This window comes from Portunus trituberculatus, chromosome 49 (genome assembly GCF_017591435.1).
Source record: "Portunus trituberculatus isolate SZX2019 chromosome 49, ASM1759143v1, whole genome shotgun sequence".
In the NCBI taxonomy this organism is placed as follows: domain Eukaryota; kingdom Metazoa; phylum Arthropoda; class Malacostraca; order Decapoda; family Portunidae; genus Portunus; species Portunus trituberculatus.
In genome coordinates, this window is record NC_059303.1 from 20,932,484 (window position 1) to 20,947,483 (window position 15,000).

Sequence of the window (15,000 nt, forward strand, 5' to 3'; positions counted from 1 at the left end):
AGGAAACAAAAGAGAAGAGAGTGAAAGAAAAGACAGAATAAATGGACAGACATAGAAAGATAATGAAGTAAAATATAATTATGTAAGAATTTCTAATAATAAACTAAAATCATTACATCTTATTAGCTTCGACTTTAATTACTGTTTATTATTATCAATCATTTCTTTTCCATTCACTTCTTCCTCTGCACTCTATTTTCACATATTCACAAAACCTTCCTTCTTTTTCCTTCTCCTATTTTTCCTTTCATCATCTCTCTTTTCACTTCCCCCTCACTCTCTCTCTCTCTCTCTCTCTCTCTCTCTCTCTCTCTCTCTCTCTCTCTCTCTCTCTCTGCTTCACTTTCCTTTTCTTTCTTTTTCTGTTGCTTTCCTCCTTTTTCTCATCTCCTTTTCACTCAGCAAAAACAGTCGTTAGAAAGAATTATTAAAGAGAGAGAGAGAGAGAGAGAGAGAGAGAGAGAGAGAGAGAGAGAGAGAGAGAGAGAGATTTACTTTGTTGTTTCTGAAGCAAAAATGGTGACGAGACTGTCACCGTTATCAATTAGTGTAAGTGATAATGCTGTCTGTCTGTCTCTCTGACTCTCTCTCTCTCTCTCTCTCTCTCTCTCTCTCTCTCTCTCTCTCTTGTGGCCTTTAATTCGCTATGTAAATCTGCGTATTTATCTAACTCTTAACGTGATGGTCAGATTCAAGTTATGCAAATGGTTCTTCCTTCACTTTCTTTTTCATTCTCTCTCTCTCTCTCTCTCTCTCTCTCTCCATCTCCATGTGTGTGTGTGTGTGTGTGTGTGTGTGTGTGTGTGTGTGTGTGTGTGTGTGTGTGTGTGTGTTTGTCCAACTTCGAAATGATCTGTTCCTTATTCTCCACTAACTCTTTCTGTTTTGTTTTTTTTTGGTGGTCCTTGTTCCATTCAAAAAGTTAACCTAACTTAACGAAATAAACTTAACTTGACCTAGTCTAACCTAACTTAACCAAACCTAACCCGACCAAACCTAACTTAACCTAATCCAAGCTGGTATCCTTACTCAGATCAGTGTCTCTTCTTATCTGTGGCCACAATGCATTAGAGATAAGGTTTGGTGGTGGTACTGTCAAACCTAACTTAACCTAATCCAAGCTGGTATCTTTACTCAGATCAGCTTCTCTTATCTGTGGCCACAATGCATTAGGGATAAGGTTTGGTGGAATGCACTTCTGACAGGTTGTTTGTAATTTTCCTTGTGATTGATGCTAATAATCTTCAGTCTTTTTAAATCTGTTTTATGTCTAACTTTTGTTCTTTTCTCATGTGTCTTCTTGTTCTTAATATTCTTGTTCTCGTTCTTCTTACTGTTCTTGCTCTTCCTCTTATCCAATCTTATTTTCGTTATCTTTATTTTTCTATTTCATCTTCTTCTTCCTCCTCCTCCTCCTCCTCCTGCTGCTGCTGCTGTCGCATTATGGATGAAGTGTCCCTGCGGGTTCTTTTCGTGGCCCAAGGAAGCTTTCTTGAAAATCGTTGCCTTGAAGCCCCATCAGGAAGCCAGTCGTCGGGGTGCATGAGGAGGAAGAGGCGGAGGAGGAGGATGAGGAGGAGGGAGAGGAGGAGGAGGAGGAGGAGGAAGGAAAGTGAAAAAAAGTGGTGGTGGTTGTGGTAAGAGAAGTCGAAGAGGAGGAAGTGAGGGAAAAACATGAGGGGATAAAAAAAAAGATGGGAAAAGGAGAACAAAAGGAAGAGTAAAAGGAGGAGGAGGAGGAGAGAAGAAGAAGAAGAAGAAGAAGAAGAAGAAGAAGGAAGGATTAAGATTGCACGCGACTCATCTAAAACTGAAAAAAATAAAAATATCAAAAGAGAAGAAAATTTTGAATAGTTAAAATAAGCAGAGACAAGGAGAGAATTGGGTATAAAAATGGTAGGAGTAATTTAGGAAGGAGATAAAGGGTGTGGGAAGCGAATGAAGGAAGTAGGAAGCAGGACTAGGTGGAGTAAGAGTGTGGGGTTAGGGTGGAGGAATAGTGAAGAAGTCAAGTATGGTGAGAGGGAAAGAAATAGAAAGAAATAGAAAGAATAGCGGACGGGAAGAATAGGAGCAAAAAATGTGAGAGATTAGAAACATCAACATTTTCTCTGCTAAACGTTTTTTTTCTATGATCAAGAAATTCAACCTTAATTTTTGCACTTATCCCTTAAATAGTTAACTCGCCTCGAGGAAACAAAACTCAATTGGTATTCTTTCGTTTTCCTCTCAGATTGTCCTTTTTTTTTCGATTGTTAGTAGTAAAAGTAATCATTTTGGCGAAGATCAATGAAAGTTATCAATGTGAGGGAAAGATAGTGAAAAGAAAATGGAAGAAAATGAAGAGGATTTGTTATATGTCGATGTGGGAGTGAGAGTTAGAGGGAGAAAGGTTATTCGTCTCAGGTATCACATTCTCAAACATCCTCGACTAATATTAACAGCGGAATGTTCAAGTTATTGCGTTTTTCCAGCGTGCTCAGGAATTAAGTGATAGTTTGTTACGTGTGATTTGTCAATATTTGCTTTGATCCTTTTATTGGTGAAGTGAAGTGTGTATTTACTTTTCTGTTTGTTTTCTTGTAATCGCCTCTCGTCAAACTTGGTTCTTCTTTGTTGCATGTATTTTTCATTTCCCTCCCTTACTATTACTGTTTCCCCTTTACTTTGAAGTAGGAGTTGCTCCCTCAAGTCAACTCTCCCCAGAGACTGAGCTAAAAATGGAAAGGATATATTTAGAATTTTGTTTCTCTAACGTGTGTGTGTGTGTGTGTGTGTGTGTGTGTGTGTGTGTGTGTGTGTGTGTGCTGTGATCAAACATTAGGTATGCTGAGGGTCCCGAAAAAAGTTGAATAATTCCGTAGTATTAAAATTTTATCTGCATATTTTTGCATGATAAAAATCTGTTGACTCATTTCCATTATGAGCAGATAGGGGCGAGGGTCCTGCCTTGGCTGGCGCGAGAGTCTATGGTTATTTACCGTCCATTTGTTCTTTACTGAGTTGTTATCTCGGGAAATGACTCTCTTTCTGCATGACGCAATACTTTATGTTGATTTGAGTAAGTGGCAGAATGTTTGCAGACGGAAATCAAAACTTAAATTTGCTCTGGAACACTATCTCTTTTTTGAATTTCTAGTTTTAGATTTTGTCGTCTCTCTCTCTCTCTCTCTCTCTCTCTCTCTCTCTCTCTCTCTCTCTCTCTCTCTCTCTCTCTCTCTCTCTCTCTCTCTCTCTCTCTCTCTCTCTCTCTCCTACACACACACACACACACACACACACACACACACACACACACACGGAGTGTGTGTATGTGTGTGTGTGTGTGTGTCTCGCATGGGGCTCGTTGCTGAGCGCCAGGCGTTGAGAGGCGCGGCACCCCGTGCGTGAGTGGCCGCGGGCTGCCTGGCGGGAGGCACTCTGGCGGCACAGGTTGCTGCTGCTTTGATCCAATCCTTCTCCAGGTCGGAGACAGTCTGCGGGCCACGACTTTTACTGTAGCGGGGAGCAGCGCTGGGAGCCGAGTGAGAGAGGCGGCGTGTTGGGCTGCAGGCATGGACAGTCAATCTCCCTTCCCTCCCCTCTCTTTCTCCACTCCCCACCGCCTCACGAGTTTTGAGGCACCATTTATGGAAGAGTTTGTTGATGGGAGTCTGTTTACGGCGGTCATTAAAGGGAAGCCACTAATTGGATTGTCTTGTTTAACGCAAAACAAACACGATGGATTACTTATCGTTACACAGAAGCATCAAAAGATTACGCGATAATGCAGCATAATATCACATTAATCGGGCGCTTCCGGGGCCAATATATATTTTCCCCAGCGAGATTGCACTTAGCGGACTGGATGTTTATTACTGAGTCCAGCGGTGCAGCCTCTTGTCTCAGTGGTGTGGGGAGCGGCGCGAAACCTTTTGTTGCCTCTTAGGTTTCCCTTCATGACTTGATGCACCTCACACATGAGGTTTTATCTTCTACCAACGGGAGAGACTTTGCAGCGCCAGTAACGGTGACTAGTTCTGCGCTGATGATGCTATATGCTGGACTCTTGACACGTGCTCGGTGTGTCACAGACGATGAGGAGCAGCTGCCTTACGCCCTCTACACATGTGAGTTAGGCCTCTGACCCCGACTATCTCGGTTCCTTTGGCACTTATTTGAGGAGGAGGAGGCGATGCATGGGAGCGTCCGTGAATAAGAATTCTGACTCATGAATGGAAACTTTCCCTAGAGGTGTGGGTGAGTCTGGTGGGACTTGTCTGAGGTATGTAAGAGTCTTTTTGCTGAACTGTGTCGAGACTCCCTTGGGTCCTTTACTAAGAGAGTCAGTACGGGTCTGTTATTATTATTACTATCATCATTATCATTATTATTATTATAATTTTCATTATTATTATCATCATTATTGTTATCATCAGTATCATATACCATCGCTGCTATCTTGAACATTATCAGCTCTTCTTCCTTCTTTTTTTCTTATTACCTTCTGCTTCCCTTTCCTCATTTTCTCCCCTTTATTGGCTTTCCTCCTCCTCCATCATCCCTTCCCTCATCGTTACCGCCTACCACCCTCACTCTTGCAGTCACCACCTAAGCACACCCAGCACACTTTGCTATCCCCTTGGAGCCTATGAGCAGCTGTAGTGGCGGTGGGAGCTGCGGGTAGCGGCAGACGAGCAGGCGTGTGTAGCAGGGGTCGTCACGGGTCTGGCTGGGGCAATAGCGGTCTGGGAGCGGGTGGAGGTTCACATCTGTTTGGAAATGTGCTTCAAGGGACGACAGGTTTTGCGGGGCTGAAATGCCTTTGTTTGGCTTCATTGAGAGGAGGGAGGGTGCGTGTTTTTGTTTATCCAGCGCAGGTGTGGGGGAAGAGAACTCCACCACACGACACTTCAAAGGGAGATAAAAAGAAGAGTTTACATGATTCAGTGAACGGCAGAGAGGGTTTTATGTGGCGGCAGAAAGGCAGTTCAGTGGCAGTAATCCCAGTGGTAGAAGCAACAGCATCAACAGAAACAGGAACAACACTTCAAAAGATGAAAAATTGCAGAATAAACGGATTCAGTAATAGCGAAAGACATGTGAGTGGAAGAATATGGTTTAAGTAGTAACATTAACAGTGATAACAAAAATGACAATAAGATAATTCTTAAAGAAAAGAAAAATAGCATAGTTGACATGAATCAGTAACAATAAAAGACATGTAAAAGTACAATGATGGTTTAAGTAGCAATAACAACAGAGACAATAACACTAAAATGCATGCAAAAAAAGAACAACAACAGCAAAACAACAGCAAAACAACAATAACACTTCAAAATAACAAAAAAAGCAGAGAATAACTTATTTAACTATACCTAAAGACATCAAGGAAAAAATGATTTGAGTAGCAATGAAAACAACAACAACAACAACAACAACAACAACAACAACAACAACAACAACAACAACAACAACAACAACAACAACAACCAAGATCCTACCAAAAATTTCTACATTTCCCCTCTTTTCCTTTTCTCTTTTCAAAACAAGGTATGCACTTCAACTTTCCTTTCCCTCTCTCTCTCTCTCTCTCTCTCTTGCATCTTCATTCCATCTTCTCTTGTTTTGCTCTCACCTCGCTCTTGCTCTCCTCGTCGTCCTCGCCCTTTCTCTCTCTCTCTCTCTCTCTCTCTCTCTCTCTTGGGCTGGTCTCTCATCACTATATTGCTCAAGTTTCCCTGTTTTTCTCCCTGTGAATGACGCGCTGCTCATTCTAGTGACGTGTCAATAGTTATGCGGAGAATTGGAAGGAAGAAGAGGACGAGTAGGAAAAGAAGGAAGAAGAAAAGGAGGAGGTGGAGGTCAACTTTCTCAGCGTTTTTCCTCTCTCTCATTTTTTATCTTTAATTTTCTTCGGGTCAAGGCAATTCATCACTCGCTTTACAACAACGAATTATATATAAGAAAAAAGGATGCGAGTTTTAATCTAACAGCTGTGAGGTTGCTTTCATCTTTCCATTGCATGAGTAGGGGTGTGTGTGTGTGTGTGTGTGTGTGTGTGTTCCTTTATGTTTTCTCTTCTGTTGTCTCTCTGATCTGTATTCTTAAACGCTCTGCTCTGCTCTGCTCTCTCTCTCTCTCTCTCTCTCTCTCTCTCTCTCTCTCTCTCTCTCTCTCGTGTCAGGATTATTTTCTAAGGCCACAGAGATGACGAGCTGGGTTTTTAGTGACTGTATGCGTGACTTCTCCTACTGACGATGAAAATTCCCAGATGAAATATCACTGGAATTGTTAAATGAAAAAAGAAAAGGAAAACTTGTAATGAAATCCTCAATAAATGGCAGTAGAGTATGTTGGTAATAGAGATAAGATACGGAGAGAATTTTTGTGTTCTCGATCTCTTTCTCTCTCTCTCTCTCATTAGCCTTCAGACGACAACTTTTTTTTTCTCTTTTTCTCTTTTTCCGTAGTCGTGTTTCTTTCTTTCAGGTTTCTTGCGGCGTGACTCTGCTCCACTGATCGCCGCTTCCCTCGCCTCCGCGCCCTCACATTTTTCATCGTTTTTGGCTCCACTTTCAGGCATATTGGACTATGACATTTTCCCTTCGACTTTTCTTTTTTTCTCTTTTTCTCTCACTGGTATGCTCCGTTTTCTTCCTCTATACTTCCTTCCCCTCCTTTTTTTTTCTCCTCCCCCCTCTCCTTTTTCCTCCTCCTCCTCCTCCTCCTCCTCCTCCTCCTCCTCCTTCTCCTCCGTCTTCTTCTTCTTTCCTCCTTTCTGTCTGTATTTTCCGCCATTTTAATCTCTTTTGTTCTTCGTAAGTTTGTTCTTATTCTCCATTTCCTGGTTTTTTGTTCCATTGGTTTTTTTTGTTCTTTTTAGAGAGAGAGAGAGAGAGAGAGAGAGAGAGAGAGAGAGAGAGAGAGAGAGAGAGAGAGAGAGAGAGAGAGAGAGAGAGAGAAGCTGTATTTGAAAATCTGAAATCAGAAATACATTTTTGAATATCGACCATGTTTCTTATGAAAGGGAGTCGATGAGAGCTCAGGAAACGTGAGTAGTGTTTTATAAGTTTAGTGGTGTGCAATGAATAAAGATTTGCTGTAGTTTTTGTGAGAGGAGGAAGCTAAAGACTCAAACATCCTCTATTCAAAGATTGGCTGCTAGCATAGTATATATCTAGTCATCAGTATTATATTTCTTGCTTCTCTCTCTCTCTCTCTCTCTCTCTCTCTCTCTCTCTGCTTCTCGTAACTCGAAACTTACTCAATATTCCGTTAATTTTTCTGTGTTTGATGTTCGCTTATCATGATTTTTATTCCTTATCCATTTTTTCCTTTTGTGTAATATATCGCTTATTATTTTTCTTTTTTTCTCATTTTTCCGTGTCTGATCTTTTCATTGGCGTAATACACTTTTTCAATGTAAATTATACGCGGTTATTGGGATGATTGCTTCTCCTAATTGTATATATTTTTCTATCGCTATCTTTATCTTATTTAAAAATTTTGTATTACTTAAATTGACCGAAAAAAAAAACGAAGAGGATTTTGAATGTGATAATCGCGTGTTGGTTTGTGTGTGTCTGTGCGTATGTGTGCCTGTTCTGTATATCTGTTTGTTCGCCTCTTTGTTTGTCTGCCTCCCTATTTGTTTACCTGTTTGTCTGTCTACCTGTTTGTCTCTTACACACACACACACACACACACACACACACACACACACACACACACACACACACACACACACACACACGCTGACATAATCGTTTCTATTTGTACCTCGAATGAGAAATGAGTGAAACGTATTTTTGTTTTGATGATCAGAGGAAAATGGGCCTTGATGATATGAACAATGACACAAGACTCCATAAAATCTCTCTCTCTCTCTCTCTCTCTCTCTCTCTCTCTCTCTCTCTCTCTCTCTCAGTATCGCTGCTTTTTATCGAATTTATCGCCTTTTTACAATTTATGCGCCGGTAAATACCATTTCGAGTTGGGTTTGCCGATTTAAGGCCGCATTTCAGATATACAGATATATATTTATTTCACTGCTGCCGCCGCCGTCGATAAAACTCGTGCCGGATGCCATTTTCTGCCTCGTGAACGCCTGGTAATCGCGACTCTGGTGTGGGACTTACGCTGCCGTGAAGACTTGGCGAAGAGACTGGGAGATGTGCTGTGGCCAGGAACAGTACTCTGAAACACTTCTATGCTGCACCTCCAATCCATTCAGTCACTGATTAAAGTTTTATTGATTTTAAAGATTTTTTTTATGGCTCTAGTGACAGATCTGCAAAATTTTTCCATAGTTAACTGGAAAATCACTCCTGGAAATCAGACTTATCATCTTTATAGCCTCTGTAAATAGTCATAAAAAGGGAACAATGCGTTTTACAATACGGTTCCATTTGTTATTCTTTCTGTGTCTCTCATTTTGACTGGCAAAAGTTGAGGGGAAGATCGAGGCGAAGAATGAGATGGAGGGATGCAATTACGGTAGAGCAAAGAATGGAAGTCGCAGCGGAAAAATCAAAATACCAAACAACTGAAGGAGATTCGAACATGGTACTTTTGAGAAACGACGAAATATAAAAAAAAGACTCGATCGGAGAAAAGTGACTTGGTAAGTTATATCATTGAACGCATTGCCTCTCTCTCTCTCTCTCTCTCTCTCTCTCTCTCTCTCTCTCGAGGAATGATTAGTGTGGTGAATGTTTACCTTCTTATTAAGGCTACAGAGATCTTGTTAAATTATACCGTCTTACTTGACTGGTAAAAGTAATGTGATGAATTATAGTCTTTTTTTTATCTTTTCCTCCATCAAAGACACATTTCAATAGCCAGAGTAGATTAATCGAGTGAACGTTTTCATTGTGCTTGATTCCTGTTGCATCACTCACCAATAGTGCACAATTGCTAGACTATCACTAGAATCATAAATAAGCAACAACCTTTGAAAATTCTAACGATTACCAGTGAACTGTGTGGGATCTTAGCTGATATGAGACGCAGAAACATTTAGAAATACGCGTAACATTATGTATTTGTAGATAATTTTGCGGACCAGCTGCGTGTGTTTACTGAATGCAGTGTTAATAACCAGAAAACAAGGAGGAGGAAGAGGAGGAGGAGGAGGAGGAGGAAGAGGGGGAAGGGGATGAGAGCGATAAGGAGAGGGAGGGAATAGAGATAACGAAGACTACGGAAAGAGGGGAGGACGAAGAGGAGGAGGAAGATAAGAGGAAAGACAAGAAACAGAGAAAATGGAGAAAACGAGAAGGATCAAGTGGAGGAGCAAAAATGAGGAGGTGGAAGAGATGGAGGAAAAGAGAATAGAAAGAGGAGAAGGGGGGAGGATCGATAGCATAGGAAGGAGAGGAAGAGAAGGAGGAGGAGGAGGAGGAGGAGGAGGAGGAGGAGGAGGAGGAGGAGGTGGAGGTATAAGGGAGAGTGGAAAAGAAAAATAGAGAGAGAGAGAGAGAGAGAGAGACGGGTAGGGAAGAGGATTGGGTAGGAGGAGGAGGAGGAGGAGAAAGAGGAGGAGGAGGAGGAGGAGAGGCATCAAGAGCCACTGATGTTAAATGGAGGGAAATTTTAGCATTTTAATTGTGGGGTCCTCGTTTCAGAGAGAGAGAGAGAGAGAGAGAGAGAGAGAGAGAGAGAGAGAGAGAGAATGTGTATGGCTATTTTTATTTGCCAATATTGATGTTATTGTTAATTTCTGTATCTTTTTTTTTTATCATATTATGTGGTATAATTTTCCACTATTTTCATTGATATATAAGATTTCCTAATAGAAGAAGAACGAGAAGGAAAAAAAGAAGAAGTTTTTTTTTTCCTTTAAAGCTACAACAACAACAATAACAATATCAACGCATTAGTTAATCACGGAAACAAATATAAGATAAACACTCAGAAATCATATGGAAATAAATGAATATGTAGATAAATAAAGAAAGAAAACTACGAATCTATAAGAATAACACATGTAAATTGGAACATGAAAGCTAATTCAATGCAGACTAATATTAAAAAAAAATCCATGAGATAAAATAAATCACGCTCGAAAATGATATGACTGTAGTGACTTTAAATAGAATGAATATTATAAATGGTTTGAAAGAAATTTATCAGTATGAGGAAAAATGTATAGAATGAAATGTGGGGTGTTGCTGTGATGATTGAAAGGGGGGAATAAGAGAGAGAGAGAGAGAGAGAGAGAGAGAGAGAGAGAGAGAGAGAAACACCAATAACAAAAATAACCTCTCAATAGTAAATATGGGAAACAAAACAAAATGAAAAACGATTATAACAAGAACATAGACAGAGGCAACAAGTGAAAGAAGAGAGAAAGAACAAGAACAAAAGAAGATAAATAACCCTCGAGGGAAGAAGAAAATGACAAAGAAAAAAAGAAAAAAATGTATGTTCCTCTCCACCATAGCAATAACAACAGGAAAATATCTCTTTTTTTCCTCTTTTTTTCCCTCTTGTTTCCCTTTTCCTACATGGGCGAGAGACGGACGGGGAAGTCATATGAAGAAGCCAAGGAAGAGTAAGAAGAGTACGGACTTGTGGTAACGATGAGGGAACAATTTTTTTCATGTCTTTTAACTGTTTTCCCTTGTCTTCTTGATACGCTTGAGCTCTTTTTGTGCTGGCAAGGAGGCAGTGATAGGGGGCGATGTCTGACGCCTCAATGCTTTGTCCTGCCACCCTTGCTGTCCGCGGCGCAGTCTGACTCTTTTCTCTTGACTTTTGCAGGTAAATGAGGACCCCCAGGTGTCAGCAAGGTGTGGTGACTGATTTGTGAGTATTTTTTCAATAATGTTAGCTTTTTTTCATTTTCTGTGTTTTACACGTACACGCGCACGCACACACACACACACACACACACACACACACACACACACACACACACACACACACACACACACACACACACACACACACACACACACACACACACACACACACACACAGCAATAGTAAACTAGGGAAGAGATATTCGTATAACTTTATAACGTGAAAGTTTAATCTAATTCCCTGGGAAAAAAAATGAGAATAATACATGGAAAAAGCAGGAGAGTTACTAATGCCCGCAAAATTTCTTAGAATCGAAGGGAAAACGAAAGAAGAAAAAAAAGAACGAAACTGAATGCATCATGAAAAGAACTTGGTGAAAATATATGATAAAAAAAACTTGTGGTGTAAAAGCTACGTTAATATGCCGATAAATATGATAAATACCGTGAAAGGCGATAAAGAGGGTATGAATTATGCAGGTTAATCAATATTCATAATCACTTGATAGATCGTGGAAAGACGCCAGGTCGGAGCAGAGGTGACGGCCGCCTTTGATGCTCACAGCGACCCCCGCCAAGATTACCCTCAGCAGGCAGAAAAAAAGAGAGAGAGAAGAAAAGCGACCAGAAATAAAACAGAATGAAATAGAAATGCTTATCTCACCTAAATTTGGGGTGACTATAAAGAGTGAGGATTTCTCTATATGTCTTTTTATTATGATGGGTGTTTTGGTCTCTCTCTCTCTCTCTCTCTCTCTCTCTCTCTCATTACCACATCAATTTCTCCCTCCATCCCTATTTATTTTTTTCTCTTTCTCTTGACTCACTCACTCACTCTCCTCCTGCTTCCCTATACAGTGCCACACTAGTCACTGTGTCATCCCCTGGCACTCACATCCCAACCTTATGAACCCGTCAGCCTCTTATATCTAGTGGGAAGTTGTTATTGGTGCGGGCAGCAAGGAAGCCAGCGTTGGGAGAGAGGCAGCGAGACACCGAAGCAGTGCGGCAGTGAGGCAGTGAGGCATCTCGTCCCTGCCCTGCTTCCTAGATCCCCCATAGAGCTTCGAATCCTATATAGGAGCGGCGTCCTCTTCCCCATTGAGCGAGCCGGTCCCCTGACACCGCCGCAGCCCGCCTCACCTCTCTCATAATAGGTAATCCCTCTGCAGGAGATTATGTGGCGGCCCCGACGGTGTAGGAGGCGCATTAGGCGAGGCATTAGTCAAGCGGATTGCATTTTGCGCCGCCACTGATGAAATAAATCCCGCTAGAAAGGGGAGAGAGAGAGAGAGAGAGAGAGAGAGAGAGAGAGAGAGAGAGAGAGAGAGAGAGAGATGTGGAGGTGGGATAGGGAGCAGAAAGGACAGGGAAGGAAAGGGGTGAAGCGGTGAAGTGAGTCATTGAGAGAGAGAGAGAGAGAGAGAGAGAGAGAGAGAGAGAGAGAGAGAGAGAGAGAGAGAGAGAGAGTCCCCGCTTCCTGCCCTTCAGCGCCTCTGTGACACCCTCTTAATCTCCTCAGCTAGTCATTCAGTAAACGCTCTCTGTTCGCGGCGAGCTTATCTTCCAAATTTGTCTAAGGTCGTGTGGTCCTTCTTGTATTTAGTGCTATAATCTTCCTCTGCCATTCAGTAACTCTTCTTGTCACGCTCAGGTTGTGTTTTTCATTTTTCGTGTATTTCTTTTCCTTTTTTTTTTTTTTTTATCTGTCTTGTAGTGTTTCTAGTTTTTATTTGTAATCCTTCCCTGTCAATTTGTAATCTTTTTCTGTTACGTGCAGTGTTTTTCTTTTAATTCCTTTGTATCCTTCTTTTCTTTTTAATCTGTTGTGTGGTGTTTTTTTTCCTTTTTTACTTCGTGTCTTTTCATTCTTTTGGTATTTATCTTCTTTTTCTTTTTACTCTTTTATATACGAATCAGTTCCTGTTTATTCTTAGCAGTTCATCTGACTTCACTAACTCTCAAGACCACAGACTCGTAACCTTCGCTGAGTGTCAAGCAAGGCCTTCCGTGACCCATTCGAGTAGTGTCTCTGCCAACCCATGCCGTGTACTGCCGCCCTAACGCTCATCCAGGGCAAGCGAAGTCAATACGAGGCTCACAAGAATAGTGAGTTCGAGTTTGGCGGGAAAAATGTCGAAGAATTTTGTAGGGGATGGGAAAAAAATAGTCTTCCAGAAGTTGTCTTGTGTTTCTTTTGTGGCGTGAGATCGAAGAAGTGAGAGAGAGAGAGAGAGAGAGAGAGAGAGAGAGAGAGAGAGAGAGAGAGAGAGAGAGAGAGAGAGAGAGAGAGAGAGAGAGATTACACACACACACACACACACACACACACACACACACACACACACACACACACACACACACTCACACACCGTCTCATAAACAATAAAACCATTACGTATATCAATAAAGCAAACGAAAAATATCACAGACTCCTACGGGGATCCTTCAGTCTACAGGTTAACAGCATTTTTTTTTATTTATACCATGTGTGCTTTTCACGGGAATTATGGGCTAAAGGGGATACTTTTTATGGTACCTTCTATCTCAAAGCCCACCCGCTAGGAAACCGTTGCCCCGAGTGAGGAAGCCCAACCTGCACTCAGACCGTGGACAGGATTCGAACCCGTGCACTTGGAGACCCCTCGGACCCCAAAGCACGCATGGTTTCACTGTACCATGACAACCCAATGCCCAAAAAACACTTAAAACTGCTTAAGTCTCCACCCCTGCCCCGCCTCGCTTACCTTCACCGCCCCGCACCAGCACTGGAGGCCTCACCGCGCTCTTGTTTTCGGAGCAGACCATCCAACCTACCTTTTGACGGGGAATCTGTGTGTATCTCTCTACCCACAGACACGGAAAGGGACAGGAATAGCAAGCGATTCGAGTGGCCATGTTGCAGTGAATTTTTAAGTGTTCATTCGGTATATTCTTGCAGGGGAAATGTCTGTGTGTATGTGTGTATGAGTGTATGTAGGCTACGTGCATGCGTGTGTATTTGTTCGTGTTTACTATGCTTTTACGAGGCGGGCGATTTTTCTCGTTTGTTTTTCTCTTATTTTTATTTATTCCCAATAGGTAATAGCGTCCCTTTGTTCTAGTGGTGGTGGTGGCGGCGGAGTGAGTCAGTGTGTAGTGGAGTGGAAAGCCAGGCCAGCGTGGATCAAGGTATTGAGTGACGCTTTGGATGCATTTGTGGTTTTTACTTTGAAAGACGAGGAGACGGGGAAGGAGGAAGAGGAGGAAGAGGAAGAGGAGGAAGAGGAGGAGGAAGAGGAGAATGAGTGTTTGTTATATACGTGTGGTCAGAAGCGTTTAATGTGAAACTGATAGGTGTGTGTGTGTGTGTGTGTGTGTGTGTGTGTGTGTGTGTGTGTGTGTGTGACGGAGAAGAGGAGGAAGGGAAACTATGTGAATAAAGAGAGATAATGGAGAGTAGACAAAGATAAAATGAAAAAATGGAAAGGGGAAATAATGTCAGAGAAAAAAAGAAAGAATGGAGAGAAGGAAGAAAGAAGAGAAGAAAAGAATAGAGCAAGAGACAAATGGAAGCAAAATGAAGGAAAGGACGTTAATACTGAAAGGGAGGAAGTAAGGAGAGAAGAGGAAGGAAAGAAGGAAGGTTAGAAAGGGAGGTTTGAAGGGAGAGAACGTAGAGGGAAAGAGAAAAAGAGAAAAAGAAAGGGAAGAAAGCGGGAAGCAATGAGATATGGGAGAAGAAAGAAGAAAGGAAGGCAAGGTAATAGGAAGAAAAGAGGAAAGGAAAAGAGAAGGTGGAAAGACGAAAGGGAGAAGAGGAGGAGGAGGAGAAGGAGGAGAAGGAGGGGGAGAAAGATAAAAAGGAGGAGAAGAAAGATAAGGAAAAGAAATAAAAAGTAGTAAAAGAGGAGGAAGAGGAGGAGGAGAAGGAAGAGAGGAGGTAAGTGGAGGAGGAGGATAGGGTGAAGTTACTAAGGATGGGGAGAGGAAATATGAGAGCGCAGGGGATGGAAGAGGGCGAGGTGAGTGTATGGGAGAGTTGAGAGGATGTGGAGGAAGTATGCAGGGAGAGAGGGTGGGAAAAATGATGGTTAAGGGGAGAATGGAGAGGAATGAGAGGGAGAAATGAGGTGGGAGGTTAAAAAATTCAGAGTTAGAGGGGAAGAGAAGGGAAATGAGAAAATGAGAGGGAGAAAGCAAGAAAGTTAAGAGGGAGAGATGGAGGGAGAGG

The 15,000-nt window shown here is 41.9% G+C and overlaps 1 protein-coding gene across 1 annotated transcript in view; it reads left to right on the plus strand.

The window, feature by feature from the left end:
* Positions 1-15,000, plus strand: part of LOC123499058 (connectin-like) — an 831,458-nt gene that overhangs the window by 29,894 nt on the left and 786,564 nt on the right. The window lies entirely within an intron of this gene.